General features: G+C 39.9%; 1 protein-coding gene across 2 annotated transcripts in view; it reads right to left on the bottom strand.

The window, feature by feature from the left end:
- UBE2D2 (ubiquitin conjugating enzyme E2 D2) overlaps nt 1-9,372 on the bottom strand; it is a 63,301-nt gene that overhangs the window by 49,807 nt on the left and 4,122 nt on the right. The gene's annotated exons all lie outside the window — the stretch shown is intronic.

The following is a 9,372-nucleotide window of genomic DNA, read 5'->3' as shown; positions in this document are numbered from 1 at the left end:
GGGGGGGGGGGGGGGGGGGGGGGGGGGGGGGGGGGGGGGCAGGCCGCGGGCAGGGTCCCTGCTGAGCAGAGAGCCCAATGTGGGGCTTGATCCCAGGACCTTGAGATCATGACCTGAGCTGAAGGCTGTCTTAACCCACTGAGCCACCCAAGCGCCTGAGAATGAATTCTAGTTTTTGTTTTAATCCAACTTAATCAGTATTTTAAACATTTGGAAAATGGTTTCAAATCACCCTTGAAAAAGATAACACTAAATATCATGGGAATTCACACTTTTAAAAAGAGCTCACAAGGGACGCCTGGGTGGCTTAGTTGGTTAAAGCCTCTGCCTTCGGCTCAGGTCATGATCCCAGGGTCCTGGGATTGAGCCCCGCTTCAGGCTCTCTGCTCAGCAGGGAGCCTGCTTCCTTCTCTCTCTCTCTCTCTCTGTCTGCCTCTGCCTCTCTGCCTACGTGTAATCTCTGCCTATCAAATAAAATAAAATCTTTAAAAAAAAAAAAAGAGCTCACAAATATGTATGATATATTGCTGGTAAGCTCAGTAATTTTAAAGTGGGTTTTACTATTTCTAGTCAACAAAAGTGAAACACAATGCTTAAAGATACAAATAATCTGGGGCACCAGGTGGCTCGGTCAATTAAGCAACTGTCTTTGGCTAATGTCTTGATCTCAGGATCCTGGGACTGAGCCCCAAACTGGGCTCTCTGCTCAGCGGGGAGTCAACTTCTCCCTCTCACTCTTCCTTTGTGCACACTGTCTCTTTCTCAAATAAATAAATAAAATTTTTTTAAAAAATAAAGAAAAAAAAGACAATAATCTGGCCTACTACTAAACTCAGTGATAATATATTATTGCCTTAAGTGGTTCCACACATTCACAAGTGCATCAATGGAGTGGGTTTCCAAAAGCAAGCCCCTTGGGCATGCAGAGAGATCCAGAAACTTGCCATGAAGGAGATGGGAACTCCAGATGTGCACATGGGACACCAGACTCAACAAAGCTACCTGGGGGCACCTGGGTGGCTCAGTCAGTTAAGCAGTTGCCTTCGGGTCAGGTCATGATCCCAGGGTCCTGGGATTGAGCCCTGCATTGGGCTCCCCGCTCCACGGAGAGCCTGCTTCTCCCTCTCCCTCTGACTGCCTCTCTGCCTACTTGTGTGCTCTCTCTCTATAATAAATAAATAAAATCTTTAAAAAATAAATAAATAAAAAGCTACCTGCGCCAGAGGAATAAGGAATGTTCCACACCGTATCTGTGTGCAGTTGTCCAGAAAACATAAAGAGGATGAAGATTGACCAAACAAGCTCTAAAAACTGGTTACCTATGTACCCGTCACCACTTTCAAAAATCTACAAACAGTAATGAGAACTAATGGCTTATTATCAAATAAAGGTATAAAACTGAAGCAGGAAGGAAGGAAGGACCATATTCCCTAACTGGAAAAAGTGCTATATGGTTACAATTACTGGGCTGAACTTCCTGTATCTATTCTAGGTATGTTCTACACGACTGGCACTATTACTTTAAATAGTTTTATCTAAATATTTATGCCAACTAAGAAACCCTATTTTATTATTTTATTTTATTTTTAAATTCTGAGAACATCTGCAAGGGGATGGGCATGACCCAGCATAAGTCAGGACAATTAAGGGCATCCTCAGGTAAGGGAGAACCAGAATTCTATCTATGGAGGTGCACTACAGTGGTGGGAGGTTGATTATATACTGGGAAATTGATAAAATGAACAGATATATAAAGAATAACAGAAGCCAGGTTTCTCACTGTCAGAAAAGAATTAGGAACACCAAAAGAGGGGTGCCTGGGTGGCTCAGTCAGTTTAGCATCTGATTCTTGATTTCAGCTCAGGTCATGATCTTAAGGTTGTGGGACTGAGCCCACATCAGGCTCCATACTCAGTGGGGATTCCACTTGACATCCTCTCTCTCCCTCTGTACCTCCCACCACAAATAAACAAAAAGATCTTAAAAAAAGAAAAAATAGGAATACTGAAAGGAAGAAATATAGGGTGAACCCTATGATATTAGCCAGGAATTAAAAGTGCCAATGTGAACTGACGGGGTTTTTTATATAGAGAGAGAAAAGTAAATCTACATGGAAATGTGTGTACTGTATGTATGTGTATTACCTGTATGTACATACACATATTCCCTAACTAGATCCACTGATTACACTGAGAAACCCTGAAAGCTGGGAGATTCCAAGAGCAATGAGCACACCTAGCATCTAAATCTTGATTTCTAATTATCATTTTCCAGTAAACAGAACTAGGGATCTTTGGAAAAATAGATGATCACAAGGCTAGAGCAGGGTAAAAGAAAAAGTCAGAGCTATCTTGTGATACCAAAACAAAGTACTCAAAGAATGAGCAAACAAAACAAAACAAACAAACAAAAAAAACCCTTGAGCATTAAAATAAATAATAGGGGCACCTGGTGGCTCAATGGGTTTAGCCTCTACCTTCGGCTCAGGTCATGATCTCAGGGTCCCAGGATCGAGCCCCACATTGGGCTCTCTGCTCAGCAGGGAGCCTGCTTCCTCCTCTCTCTGTGCCTGCCTCTCTGCCTACTTATGGTATCTCTCTGTGACAAATAAATAAATAAATAAAATCTTTTTTTTTAAATGATAATAAATTATTATGATTCACCTGAATAAAGTAGGATATCATAAGTCCATACAAATATACATTTAAAACTGAGTAAGTTAAAACTTTTACGTAATGGTGTGGTACCCAGACTCCAAAATAGCTCCCCATGATCCTTGACTCCTCATATCCACACCCTTTAGTCACCTCTCCCACTTTATAACAGGACTGGTCTGTGAAACTAACAGAATATGGCAAGTGATAGTATATTACTTTTGAGATTAGGTTATAAAAGATACTGTGGTTGCTCGCTCTCACACTTTCTCTAAGGGATGCCATGTCTTAAGCATACTTAGGCAGCTTTATGGAGAGACCCATGTGGGGAGGAAATGAATCCCTTAGTCCAATAACCCACAAGGAACTGAGACCTGCCAACAACCATGGGAGAGAGCTTAGAGAGGATCCTCTAGCCTTCAGAGTGCAGTCTCAAGCAACATCTTGGCTGCAATATCAAAAATGACCCTGGGCCACAATCATCAGCTATAAGCCATTCTCAGATTTCTTATCTTCAGAAACTGTTTGATAATAAATGTTTGTTTTAAATAGCTAAGTTTTGGGGTACTTTCTTCTGTAGCAGTATATAAATAATACAAATAGGATAAGTACATATTCTCAAAGTAGTTCCCCCCAAATTACTTACTCATCACAAGGAGAAAAAGAATTAATTCCATAGTAGGGAACCCTGGTAGACACTACTTTAATCAAGTGATGCAAGTGAAAATTCTCAGTAATGGGTCAAACTGAAACTGCATACCACTTGACAGGATGCAATTAAAAGAATGCAACCAAAATCATACACCACATGCTTGATAGGATGGGAAGAACATGACACAACATTGCTTCTGTGACATTCCTGTCCAAGACCCATGACCTAAATCTGATCATAAGGAAACAAACCCAAATTGAGGATACTGCAAAACAACTGGACTCTAATATTTGAAACATGTCAAGGTCATGAAGCCCAGAAAAGACTAAGGAATTCAAAAACACCACAGATAGATAACAAAATGGAACAAGTAACTGGATCCTTTCCTATAAAACAATTGGAAAAACTTGAATGGGGTCTGAGGATTATACAGCAGTAATATCTCAATGGAAATTTCCTAATTTTGAAGGCTGTATTGTGATCCTGTGGCAGAATGTCCTTATTTCGAAGAAAAATACATTTCTTATACAAAAGTATTTAGGGTTAATGAGACATCATGTTAACAACTTACTTTGGAATGGTTAAAAGAAATATTCTAGGTATTATATTTGCAACTTTGCAACTGTGCCAGTTAAGTCACAGTAATATTAAAAACTACCTTTTATATAGTCCATATTTCCTTTCTACTCATCCCCCACAGGTTTGCAGGGTAAGTGACACTATCCTTATTCTAGAGACAAGGAAGGTGAGGCTAAAGAAAATCAGGGAAGACACTTGCTAAGAACACGGGCTAGCACATGACTCAATAAGCATGTTACTCCAAAATCCTTTTTTTTCCCCACCGTATCACTTGCTGTCAGCATTCACTGAATGTTGTTGACAAAAACTGAATGCCTACTATGCATCAGATACTGGAATATAACGAGTAAGATAAGGACTTTGCCCAGGAGAGCTCAGTCCTGAGGAGAAGAGTAATCAATCATGTCTACATACTAAGAAATAGTTCTATAGTGGAATCCTACTGCCTGCATGCCTGGGGCATGCCATACAGAAAAGCCATTTCTGTTAGGTCTCCAAGGATGAATAAAGAATTCAGGAGGAGGGGGTGGGGTGAGAAGACATTCTCTGTATAAGGAAAAACACAAAGACTAAAGGAAAATGATTCTGAAAATGATCAATAAGAACTATTTGAATTACAGCAGTGTTTGTCATGAAACACTAGTATATATTACTAGGAATAAAGGTGGCTATATTTTTTGTCCTAAATTTTATCCACTTTTAATACATGCTTCTAAGAAATACTACATATTTCTACAGATTTAAGGCAATAATTTGCCTCAAGAAACTAGAACATAAAGCAAACAATGTCCATCTGTGCTGTGATGCACAAACAGCATTTAATCATGGGTATTATCATCTATTTGACTTCACCGATCTATATAGTTTCTTGTCCTAATTCAATATATATTTGAGATTTAAGCAAAGCTTACTATATATTAAGTACTCCTACTATACTAACCCATTCCTCATAGAGTTGTAACTAGAATATGAAAGGTCTTTTTTATTTTATTTATTTATTTATTTATTTATTTATTTATTTATTTTTAAAGATTTATTTATTTATTTGACAGAGAGAGATCACAAGTAGGCAGAGAGGCAGGCAGAGAGAGAGAGGAGGAAGCAGGCTCCCTGCTGAGCAGAGAGCCCGATGCGGGACTCGATCCCAGGACCCTGAGATCATGACCTGAGCCGAAGGCAGCAGCCTAACCCACTGAGCCACCCAGGCGCCCTGAAAGGTCTTTTTTAAAGATTTTATTTATTCCAGAGAGAGTGAACACAAAGCGGGGCGGGGCGGGGGGAGAAGACAGAGGGGAAGGGAAAGAGACACTTAATCAGACTCTGCTCTGAGCACAGAGCCTGATGCAGGGCTCGATCCCACCATCATGAAATCATGACCTAGGCTGAGAGTCGGATCCTTAACTGACTGCACTACTGAGGTGCCCCTAAAAAAAAATGGAATTTTTTTTTTTTTAAATTTTACATATTTGTCAGAGAGAGAGAGAGAACAAGCAGGGGAGCAACAGGCAGAGGGAGAAGCAGGCTCCCTATCCAGCAAGGAGCCTGATGCAGGACTCAATTCCAGGATCCTTGCCAAAGGCAGATGCTTACCCGACTGAGCCACCAAGGTGTACCTAAAATATGTAAGTTTAAAATGAAAAAGTCCTTTGAAGGCGCCTGGGTGGCTCAGTTGGTTAAGTGTCTGCCTTCAGCTCAGGTCATGATCCTTGGGGCCAGGGATCTAGCTGAGTTGGGCCTGCTTGGCAGGGAGCCTGCTTCTCCCTTTCCCTCTGCCATTCGCCCCCCAACTCTACCACCCCACCTGTATTCTCTGGCTCTCTCTGTCAAATAAATGAATAAGATCTTCAAAAAAAAAAGCTCTTTATTAAAAAAAAATAAAAGGGGCGCCTGGGTGGCTCAGTGGGTTAAGCCTCTGCCTTCAGCTCGGGTCATGATCCCAGGGTCCTGGGATTGAGCCCCGCATCGGGTTCTCTGCTCCTCGGGGAGCCTGCTTCCTCCTCTCTCTCTGCCTGCCTCTCTGCCTACTTGTGAGCTCTGTCTGTCAAATAAATAAAATCTTTTAAATAAATAAATAAATAAAATATAAAGTCCTTTGAATCTTAAGCCTCCCAAATCAAATTATTTTAAAATAAACATAAGCATATTTTTTAAAATTAGGTGACCTGTCTACATCTACCCATGGGACAATTAATAATGTTGGTAATAGCCTAACTGCATGAATACTGCCAAATATGTAGTTTGTATTCTTTTGCTACACTGTACCTATTTGAAACAAATTTTTATCATACTGTAATGAAAACAACATACAGTAACACATTTAATGCAGCTCTTCATGAAGATCTCTTTAATCATTTCAGAAAAATACCACTTCGGGGCACCTGGGTATCTTGGTCAGTTGAGTATCTGCCTTTGGCCTGAGTTGTGATCCCAGAGTCCTGGAATAAAGTCTGGCATTGGGTATCTCTGCTCAGTGGGGAGTCTGCTTTCCCTCTATCCTTCACCCTGTTCTTGTGCTTTCTCTCAAATAAATAAAAAATCTTAAAAAAAAAAAAAAAAGAAGGAAGAAAAATACCATTTTTAGTTTGCGCCTTCACAATAAAATGACAACAATGTTTCATCTCGGTATTTTTTTTTCATCTTGGTATTTTTAAAATTTACCTAATTTTGTGCTTCTGAGATTAAATTTTGATTACAAATTTTAACTCATTTACCCAGGACCATTTGTGCTATCAATCTTAATCCAAGTGTGCACTGTTTCAAGAACTCTTACTTGTATCCCTCAATAGTATTAGTTTGAAAAGCATTCTAATAAAGTTGAGAAACACTACATATGAAGGAGAAAGCAGTTTATCTTCAGAACCTAAGGGAAATGAGTGATAACAATGTGACTGTGATAAAAATCAAATAAAAACTGAGCTGTTGGGGTGCCTGGGTGGCTCAGTGGGTTAAAGCCTCTGCCTTCAGCTCAGATCATGATCCCGGGGTCCTGGGATCGAGCCCCGCATCAGGCTCTCTGCTCAGCGGGGAGCCTGCTTCCTCCTCTCTCTGCCTCTCTGCCTACTTGTAATCTCTGTCTGTCAAATAAATAAAATATTAAAAAAAAAAAAAAAACTGAGCTGTCCGTTGAATCCAGCAATTAAGTAATCACCAGTCACCACTAAGGTGACTGGTCCCAGAACCGTGAGTAGACTATTCTTTTAAGCAGTCCCAGAACAGTGAGTAGACTATTCTTTTAAGAATTTTGGCACTGAGAGACGCCTGGGTGGCTCAGTCGCTTAAGTCGCTGCCTTCGGCTTAGGTCATGATCCCAGGGTCCTGGGATCGAGGCCCACATCAGGCTCCTTGCTCAACAAGGAGCCTGCTTCTTTCTCTGCCTCTACCTGCCGCTCTGCCTACTTGTGCACTCACTCTCTCTCTCTCTCTGACAAATAAATAAAATCTAAAAAAAAAAAGAAAGAAAGAAAGAATGAATTTTGGCACTGAAATGCCAGAGATGGGAGGAATAGAGAAAAGGAAGGAATCCGCTATAGTGGACTAGGAAGTTAAAAAGTTTTTTTTGCTATTGTTTTTTAGGATGGGATAATCTTAAATAAGCTTGGATGCTGAAGGGGCTTAGAAGAGACTGGAACTAGGAGAGCAGAGACAATTACTCAAGAGCAAGGACCTGGCAGGAAGAACAGGGAAGCGTAAGTTAGCTTGACAAAGGGAAAAGTATAACTTCTGCAGAGACAAGGAATAAGAGTGATGACTAAGGTAAATTTGGAGTAATGGCTGGCTAGAGTCAAGACTGCATGAATCTGAATCTTGGCTTTTCTTACCATACCATATAATCACAGGCAAGTTTGCTTATTTCTCCAAGTGTTTTCCCATATAACCTGGAAGAAAAGAATTCTCATAGGGGTTGTTCAGAAAATTCACTAATTCTGAAACTGATTGAGTACTATAAAGATAGCAGCTACAGAGTTTAGTTTTTGTTTTTGTTCTTAAAGGCCTCAAAGGAAATCTAAAAGAATTCATAAAGATTTCTACTTTCTCTGTGGAATAGGTAACTGCGTCACCAACTCACATTAAAAGTGTTTAAAGATGTAAAACAGTGATTCTTAATCTTGCAGAGATTAAAAAACCCATTTAATTCTGATGAAAGATATATGGAGGACTGAACATTCAAACTTTATATAGTTTTAGGTGAGTTCATACACACCTCTTCAACAATAAAAAGAGATGTCGAAGAAAAGATCTTCTGGTACCAAGGCACAGTTTGAATACCCAACTATTTGAACAAAAGAAAGACTGTGTCCTTTAGATTTACATACCTAACAGTTACATAAAGGTACATGGTAGGCCAGAAAAGACACCAGACGTAAGTCAAGAAACCCAGGTTCTTGATCCAGCCCTAGAAAGTCGCATGGCCTTTTCAGACAGTAGCTCTGAGATGTGTTACAGTTCTAACATTTTAGATTCTATTAATTGACATCTCACTTGACTCTGAGACAGAAGAACAAATGGTACTTTATTTTCCTATGTCATAGTTAAATATGATTTTGAAGGTTAGCCTGGGAATCTAACCACCAAAATTTTAGTTCTACAGAAAAAACAAGTATGCTCCTGCATTTCTGGGATGAAGCTGCAGAGGTTCCTGGCAGCATCATGCATGAGTCAGGTATTCCTATCCTGGGAACTGCCTAGGATATTTTAGCAGCCCTTTCTCTCTCTGGACTAAAATATCCAGAATTGGACTTTGTCAAAACTTCCTCCTTGTCAGTCAGCAGTACAGTAATACACACTGAGAGAGTTTAAAGCAAACCTAGATTAACAGTTATCCTTCAATGATGGCTGTTTAAATTAACATTTTTTTTAAATATTTTATTTATTTATTTGACAGACAGAGATCACAAGTAGGCAGAGAAGCAGGCAGAGAGAGGGGAAGGGAAGCAGGCCCCCTGCTGAGCAGAGAGCCAGATGTGGGACTCGATCCCAGGACCCTGAGATCATAACCTGAGCCGAAGGCAGCGTCCTAACCCACTGAGCCACCCAGGCGCCCTAAATTAACATTTAAATAGCAACCTGGAAGAGCCAAAGAAAGTTTCTCAATCCAATGAACTTATTTATGCAAAGCAAAGAATCATTTCTTAATGAATAATTAAAAAGAAAATCTTCCCAGAGATCCTAAGAACCTTATCTTTTGGAGTAAGAAAGTATATCTGCTTTCTAAGACAGACCTAACCTAATTCCAACAGCCATTTTCAGTCAACCATCTATTAAAGTTCACAATACTCCACAGAACAATTTGATAATTTGTTTTGCTGTTTTTATAGGAATTCACTTTACCCTTACATATGATTAACTCTAACATATGGTATCACACAGTACAGTATTTTAAAAAAATACTTTTTTAAAGATTTTATTTATTTATTTGAAAGAGACAGAGAGAGAAAGGGAAAAGGGACCATGAGCAGGGGAAGAGTAGAGGAAGAGGGACAAGGAGAG

Source organism: Mustela nigripes, chromosome 12 (genome assembly GCF_022355385.1).
Source record: "Mustela nigripes isolate SB6536 chromosome 12, MUSNIG.SB6536, whole genome shotgun sequence".
NCBI lineage: Eukaryota > Metazoa > Chordata > Mammalia > Carnivora > Mustelidae > Mustela > Mustela nigripes.
The sequence above is the reverse complement of the archived record's forward strand: the minus strand, read 5'-3'. Positions and strand labels throughout refer to the sequence as shown.